Source organism: Alligator mississippiensis, chromosome 13, assembly GCF_030867095.1.
Source record: "Alligator mississippiensis isolate rAllMis1 chromosome 13, rAllMis1, whole genome shotgun sequence".
Taxonomy (NCBI): Eukaryota; Metazoa; Chordata; order Crocodylia; family Alligatoridae; genus Alligator; species Alligator mississippiensis.
This window is the reverse complement of record NC_081836.1, coordinates 22,875,484-22,884,389: the sequence shown is the minus strand read 5'-3', so window position 1 is coordinate 22,884,389 and position 8,906 is coordinate 22,875,484.

Below are 8,906 nucleotides of genomic sequence, written 5' to 3'. Positions count from 1 at the left end.
TGTTGAAATACAGAGGTCATAGGACACTTTTAATGATGCCTTTCACAGTGTGCAGAAGTACCTCTTAAATAAATGGGTACTACACCCAAAAGGGAAAAGTTGGTCTGCTCATCTTGCCTCTGTGCAAGATGGGGAGAGAATTACAGCCACGCCTGTTCCCCCTAACTCAGTGGGGTCACAGGAGGGCCATACAACTGCCAGCAGGGTCAGAAGGGTGCCACTGCGTTTCAGGGAGACAGAGGCAGTTCAGGGTCATGGTAGGGTGAAGACAAAGAAGCACAAATAACTATAATAGTGTGTTGCAAAAAATAAAACCTCATGGTTTCCTGGCTTCCTGTGTCTGCCTCCATATCAACCCTTACACCGCTTGGTTGCAAAGGTGGATTTTGTTCATTGTTTGGGTTCATTTCTCTGTTTGTTTTTCCTGCCAATTGCTGCATGGTGCTGGGGGGGGGGGGGTGGCAACCTCTCTTACACAGGTATACAGTGGGGCTCCAGAGGTAAACAGGGGGGGCTGCCTGGGTGGGTCACAACACACAAGTGCTGGCCTGCACACCAGGATTTTGCAAAGGCAGCACCCACTCTGCAAAGTCACTTTTGAGGCCATACTTACTGCTTCTGATTTCACCTCCCTTAGTTGGGAGAAGGGAAGTCACCCCACAGCAGCCTGGCTTGCTTTTTTGCAAACTACCAGCCACTTTGCAAAGTCACCCACAGGGGCGCATGCTTTCCCAGGCTCTTTGGCTCACCCTTCACAATCCTTGCATTTTTCCTAGAAAGCAACTTTGAAAATGCATTTTCAAGATTCTTTTCATGTTCTTTTCCAGCCAGGTGCCAGGCACCTTTGTTTTGGAACACCAAAGCAAGACTGTGGGTGGGGGGACAGTATGGGGTTTAAGACCTGCTTTGCTTGCACACAAACCCAGGGACTTTGCAAAATTTTCTGCCTTCTTTTCACACTCTTTTCCAGCCCGGCACCAGAGTGTCTGGTTTTTTTTCCACCCCAAAAAGAGACTGCCGGTGAGGGGGAGGGTGTTGTGCCGCTGAAGCACTATAAATTGGGGGAGCAGAAGTTGGGGTGTGCATTCACGCTATCAGTGAGGGAGGTTTGAGGCAGGTGAGGGATGACAGCACAGCGGAGGTAGAGAAGTACTCATCCCAGTCATGAGACTTCCCTCTGGAGGGCACAGCAATGTGAATCCAGGGTTTCAGAAGACTGCTGGCTGATCAAGTGGGGTGCAGTGAAGCCTTGAGTGCTATTTGATGCCCACACCTCTGCGACATGCGACTTGAAAGAGGACATGGTGATGTACTACACACCACCTTTGGTAAGTGACACCTGACACTTGTCTGTGCCCTGAGGGTGGCAGGCTCATCCTTAGGGGGGGCGAATACAAGCAACTGCCCTGGGCACAGTGCTTTGGGGGCCCCACAGAGATGGGAGGAGCAGACGGGGCAACTCCTCAGTGCCACCACCGGCCTTGCATCTGAACACTCGCCAGTTCCCCTCCACCGCCACTGCCGCTGCAGCAGCACGAGGGATCCACTCTGTGTGTGGTGTGGGGGTGATAATTTGCCCAAGACCCTGCACCAGTGGTGTACTGTGGGTCTCCGGGGCCTGAGACAATCCCGGAGTGCCGCTGCCCTCGCTCCCATGTGCCCCGGACAAGCTGCCTTCTGCAGTGGTTTCGGGGGGAGGAAGGGAGGGAGGGAGGGGCGAGCAGCGTGGATGGGTGGCACCCTCTTTGCACCTGCCAATGGTGTTCCCATTTCATCCACGCTGGGGCAGTTGTGCCATCCACCACCATTGGTACACCATTGCCCTGCACCCTGATAGGGTCATCTCTGGTTGTGGGAGCTACATTATTTATTTCAACTTTATTGTAAACGGGGCTGATGGAATTTTATGGGGGTGAAGGAAGGTACACAAGGTGCACAAGAGGCACCAATACAAATTCCGATGCTCTTTTTATCCTCCCTCGCTCTGGTTTTTAGACCCCTTTCCATTGCTAGCCGCAGGCTGATTGATCTCTGTTGGTGTGAGAAGAGGCGGAAAGAGAAAGGGAGAAAGAGAAGATGAAGAAGATGACAATGCTTCCTTCAGGATTCTCTCAACAACTGAACTATTATGCATTATAATTATAGTTGACATTCCTCCTATAGACTTATATAGTCTTATAATATAATAACAGACAGGCATGTGTGAGTAGGCAGCTATTCGATCTGGCTTCAGATCCAGCCACTTCAGATGCCAGGGATCCGATCCGGATCGATTTCCCGCTTTGATCTGGTCGAAGCGGCTCCAAAGCTTTGGAGCTGTCTCAGAGATCTGGCCATAGGGTATAATGGGGAATCAATGAAATATCTATAACTTTGTTGTTTTTTGTCTGATTTGGATGAAACTTGCAGGGATGGTAGCCTCTGCTGCAAGCATGAATCCTGCCAATTTTCAAGAAGATAGGTGCAGGGGCTTGGGGGGAACTGCACCTCAGGCTGCTGACAAGCAAAACTCATGACATAGATAACCCTGTTTGTGTTAAGGCGCAGCAGGGTGAAAACTGCAGGGGTGGTGGCTCCTGTGGAGGCCACAAAGCCTGCCAAGTTTCAAGGAGATGAGTGCAGGGGTTTGGGGGAAACTACACCTCATGCTGCGGACAAGCAAAACTCGTGACATGCGTGACACTGTGTGTGTTAAGGTGCAGTGGGGTGAAAGCTGCAGGTCTGCTAGTCCCTGCTGAGGCCACAACGCCTGCCAGCTGTCAAGGAGATAGGTGCAGGGGTTCTGGGTTCTGAGGCCCTGCACCTCTAGCTGCTAACAGGCAAAACTCGTGACATGGGCGCTTGTGCAAGTGACTGTCTCTGTTTTGGGGCAGTTGATTGTCTATATTGATTATTTCCTCTCCTTAGGCTGTGGTTTTGTAGGTGTTAATCATTGCTAATTAACTGGTTACACTAGCTAGCTACTGTCCCTGAGCTGGTCCCTGAGTGAATCATGATTGATTGGTAACTGGTAACACAGTAGCCTAGCAGCCAGCAGCCAGGCCAGCAGTAGTCCAGGCCCTGGCACCCTCCCCCCGTGACCCAAGACAGACACAGTTGCACAAGCACCCAAGTCACGAGTTGAACCAGCTGTCTTTCTGCTGGGACATGTCTTCCTGCTGGGACATGTTCAGTAACCAGGAAAGGGTGCAGAATGCCTCCCTCCCTCCCTCTCCCCTACCCACCTACCTGGGGGGCCCTCCCTCCTTCAGCTTTGTGGCAAGCAAAGATTCCAAAGTTACAATGTAATGGATATTAGCATGGCCCAACTCAGCCAGCCAGATGAGTCTGGCCATACATCTCCACCTGAGAGGGCTCCTAGGGGACCATGCCTGGGAGCCCCCACCTGAGGGTGCCCCTCCCTCCCTAAGCTCTATAAGTGGTTTTATTTAGTCTTCTTTCTTGCAAGAAATGCTGGCTGCACATGAATACTGGCAGGAATATTTGAACACTCATGGCGCACGGGCCAGGTCCCGGAGGACTGGAAAAGGGCTGATGTGGTCCCCATTTTCAAGAAGGGGAGGAAGGAGGACCCGGGCAACTATAGGCCAGTCAATCTCACCTCCATCCTAGGCAAAGTCTTTGAAAAAATTATCAAGGCTCACTTTTGCAAGAGCCCTGCAGGAAAAATTATGCTGAGGGGAAACCAGCATGGGTTCGTAGCAGGTAGATCATGCCTGACCAATCTAGTCTCTTTTTATGACCAGGTTACGAAACACCTGGACACAGGAGGAGGGGTGGATGTCATATACTTAGACTTCAGGAAGGCCTCCAATACGGTATCCCACCCCATACTGGTGAACAAGTTAAGAGGCTGTGACTTGGATGACTACACAGTCCGGTGGGTGGCGAATTGGCTAGAGGGTCGCACCCAGAGAGTGGTAGTGGATGGGTCGGTATTGACCTGGAAGGGTGTGGGCATGGGGTCCTGCAGGACTCGGTCCTTGGACCGATACTCTTCAATATCTTCATCAGCGACTTGGACGAGGGAGTGAAGTGGACTCTGTCCAAGTTTGCGGATGACACAAAGCTATGGGGAAAAGTGGACACACCGGAGGGCAGGGAACAGCTACAAGCAGACCTGGACAGGTTGGACATATGGGCAGAAAACAACAGAATGCAATTTAACAAGGAGAAATGCAAAGTGCTGCACCTAGGGAGGAGAAATGTCCAGCACACCTACAGCCTAGGGAATGACCTGCTGGGTGGCACGGAAGTGGAAAGGGATCTTGGAGTCCTAGTGGACTCCAAGATGAACATAAGTCATCAGTGTGACAGAGCTATCAGAAAAGCTAATGGCACTTTATCGTGCATCAGCAGATGCATGACGAACAGAACCAAAGAGGTGATACTTCCCCTCTATCGGGCGCTGGTCAGACCGCAGTTGGAATACTGCATGCAATTTTGGGCACCGCACTTCAAGAGGGATGCGGATAACCTGGAGAGGGTCCAGAGAAGGGCCACTCGTATGGTTAAGGGCTTGCAGGCCAAGCCTTATGAGGAGAGACTAGGGCACCTGGACCTCTTCAGCCTCCTCAAGAGAAGGTTGAGAGGCGACCTTGTGGCTGCCTACAAGTTCATCACAGGAGCACAGAAGGGAATTGGTGAGGCTTTACTCACCAAGGCACCCCCGGGGGTTACAAGAAATAATGGCCACAAGCTAGCAGAGAGCAGATTTAGCCTGGACATTAGGAAGAACTTCTTCACAGTTAGAGTGGCCAAAGTCTGGAACGGGCTCCCAAGGGAGGTGGTGCTCTCCCCTACCCTGGGGGTCTTCAAGAGGAGGTTAGATAAGCATTTAGCTGGGGTCATCTAAACCCATCACTCTTTCCTGCCCATGCAGGGGGTCAGACTCAATGATCTATTGAGGTCCCTTCCGACCCTAACATCTATAAATCTATTAATCTATTCGACCTCCCTCCATCCGATAGCAGCCCACCCTGCAACTTTCCAGTACTGCCATGACTCCATAAAAGTCGCACAGTCATCAGTTCTCCAAAAAGCACCCCACCCACCCTCCATTGGGCATGCATGCCATATAGACCAAAAATAAAACACTGTTGGGACACGGCCAGTAACCAGACAGAGCCAATAACCAGGCAACCAGTAATCCCATGTCAAGGGATTACTCAAGGAACCTTGGGAGCATAATGTGAACTGGTGTTTTATCCTATTGTATTGTGTTTGCTGGCAATAACTTTACTGTAAAAAATGTGTTCACCAGCTGCCTACCAACGACATTGCTGAGTAAAACAAAAATGTGTATACTGTTTTAGTTTTTTTGTGATTTCTCAATTGAATTGATTGTAATTCAAATTATTGTGAAAAAAATTAAGATGAGGAACAAAAAATTCTGATTTGTACTTACTCCTGCTTGATTTCAGGGCATGGACCTGGGGGTGGGGGAGCGGTTTGCAGCAGGCCAGGGGTGGGAGTGCAGTAGCTTCCCAGGCTGGACACAAAGCTGGTCAGGGCCCATATTTCAGATTGGTTGGCCTCCCCTCCAGGCACCTCAATAATATGTCTGGGGATAGCCATCTGCTGCATAACACTTCCACCCTCTCTATAGGGAGCAGAGTGCTTTTTGAAACCCTGGCCTTGGCTAATTAGCAGCTCTGCTTAGCTGAGACTCATCTGATGAGGACATGCCAATACCTAGTGTAGAAGGAGATATTACAAATTTCTTGAATTTGGATAAAAAAAGTTCTCCCACAATGATACTTTCTTTGAATATGCTTGATTCTGCAGAGGCCTAGAGGTAGCTGAACAGATTACGCTGGGCTGCCTTGGGAGTGCCGCTCCTTGCTTCCCTCTCACCCTCTCCCTGTCCTTCGAGAAGGGCTGAGATACGGCAAGGGAGGACAAAGCAATCCTGAACAAAATCTGATGAACTCTCTTTGGTGGGAGTGGGTTGCAGGCGGCTGGGGGAGTGGGAGGTCTGCAAACCCAGCTCCAAAAGGTGCTGCATGCAGGAATTTGTGAAGAAAACATTGCATGGCAAAGAAAGCATTGAAAAGAAAATAATTTTTGCATTGCACCTCCCAAAACAGTACATCCTGCAAAGAAAAAACTGAGAAAAAAAGAAGCTGTTTTGGAGCTGCGGCAGCAGGCATTAACTCCAACCCCCCATCCCCTTGGCAAACCATGCATATGAAATGCATTATAATGCATTAAAGACTTGCTAAAGACTAAAGGCCCTGGGAGGTCCATGCACAGAGAAGTTTTTCAGATTGCATGCTTACTGCCTGGGGTGGGTGGGGTTTGTTTAGTCTTTTTTTTTTTACAAGAAATGCTGCCTGCACCCTAGTCTAATAACAGTCCACCCTGGAACTCTTTGCAACTCTTTTCAGTAATGCCATGACTCTATAACATGCCCCCCCGCCCCACATAGCACAGCATCCCCACACTGAGGCGGGTGCAGTCTCTGAAAACCAACCCAACCACCTACCCACCCCAAAGAAAAAATGACACAAATATAGAGCAAAAATAAAACAATTGAAAATGCTGCAGCTTAACAATATAGAGTATACACAAAATGTAAAAAAATAAACTCCCCCTGCAAATTAATTCATTATCCTCCTCCTCTTCATTATCTTCATTCATTACTGGGCTGGTTGCCACCCCCAGCAAGTTCTGCCCATGAAAGTTTTCTGCAAGGAGGGGGAAAAAGGAAAAAAAGGAAGAGGAGTAGGGTTTGGAACACCGTCGAAAAACCAGACTTTTGCCACCCCCCCCCACACACACACAAGGTTGGCCGGACATGTTACCTAAATATCACCTGGGACGCTGCATATCCTGGGCATCAGTTCTGGAAGGCAGCATCCTGCCCCTGGACTTTTTTTGTTGTGGTTCTGAAAGGGAATATAATGAAGTTCAGAAGGTTTGCTATACTGAAGGAAATCATGTAACCACTCACTCCAAAATTTCAAACTACTTGCAAAAACCTTACCATTATGGTGATGCTGTAGCTGTTGTCAGGAGCTATATCCACTGCAGTGGCAGCACACAATGGGGGGGTGCAGGGGGCACAGGTGAAGGATACATGGGGTGGGGAGGACAGGAGGGTACATGGGCAGGGGTGGGGAGGACATACACTATAGGTGGCAGAAGGGGTAGAAGAATTAAGAGGGGGTAGAAAATTAAGGGATTATTGGCTTCCCCCGTTTTAAAATAATAATTGGTCTGAGGGGACCCATCTCGACCTGAACTGTGTGCAGTGAGGGAGGAGGAAGGGGTGAGGAGGGTAAAAAATACACAGCAGCACCTACTGGCTAAAGGTCAGAACACAGTGCTCCCTCACGACGAAGGGGATAAATTAGAAGGCTTTGGAGTCTCTGGCTGCTTGGAAGAACAAATCCACAGTTGGAGTGGTGTAATTGGAAAGCGGTGTAACTGGAGAGCACAGCAAGTTAACACATCTCTGAAGAGCGTTAGTTTAAGACGCTAAATGGACTTTAGAGGGGGAGGAAATCCTGGGTCATGCAAACACAAATGCAGTTGCATCAACGTAAACGGGAAATATTGTTTAGTCTACACACACCCTAACACAGCAACTAAAGGATCATATGGCCAAAGCTTTTCAGACTATGCAGGGTAGAACGCAGATGACATCTAGTGGACAACTACTTTTTTTTTGGCAAAAATATTTATTTCAATATACAGTATATAAATAAATATATATATAACTCCACCTCCAACACTCTGCCAAGAGGCCCTTGTGGTTCACTCAGCAGCTCAAAACACACTAAAAACTTGTTACACAATTTGCCAAGTTCTAGTGGCCATCTGCTGCAACAGGCTTCACTGCTGCTTGGGCTGAAGGCTCGCTAGACCTGGATTTCCAGTGATCAGAGGACCTTTCAACCCCAGTTGCATAACTGGGGTGGGTGAGTGAGTGAGCACCAATCCTGGGCAATGATTTAGGGGGGTGGCAGAATGGCAGTCCCCAGGAGTTAGAAGCAAGCATCAGGAGCAGCAACCCATGTGCTATAAGACTCCTCAGGACTTGGAACCTCTCATCCCCTCACTCTCAGGTATCTATGCCCAGGATGTCTCAATTCTATACCTGTGGTTCATACTTCCTAGGCAAGTGCCCTAAATCCTCAGCTATTAGGGCTAAAACATGGGAGAGTCCTCCTTTATTTCCCTTCTACCCACTAGTCATGGATCTTTGCTAAGCATAATTTTGTGACTTACATACACTCAATGTACCTATGTACATAGCAGTGCACTGGCTTGGCCAGTACATAGCCTACTGAGCATGCTCAGAAGTTATATGGTTGCTTATGCATCCAGGCCACATGGGGAACAGAATTGCAAACTGTGTGGAAGAGCCAAAAATGCCATGCACATAGCTGAGAATTGATGTTTGGGTGCATAAAGTGCAACAGAATATTACCTTCAGTTTGCGTGGCTGATGAGCTTCAGGGCATCAAAGAGAAACAGAGAAGAGATAGGAGGCAACCTGGGAAGCAGAGCACCCACCTTAGCTGGCATGCCCTCATCACTCCTACCCTTGGACTCAGTGAGTTCCCTATGCTTCTGCTATCATTTCTCAGCACTCCCTGCCTACACCTGGTGGCAATCCTAGCTGGGACCTCTCATCTTCCTCTCAGGCACTGCTGCTTGTCTGGCTCCCACAGCTTGGGAGGCACTGATAGAGATTTTGGGGGCCAATACCGATAGCTGATTTTTAAGGAGGTATATCTGCCAATACTGATCCGATTTCCGATACAGCTGTGTGCAGCTGGTAAGTCTGTTGTGGTGGAAGGAGAGGGAAGGGGCATGGCAGGGGCAGATCAAAGCCCCTGTGATGAGGGAGGGAGTGGGGCTGGGGCAGGCGCTGCCCAGCTGGGACAGGGCAGGAC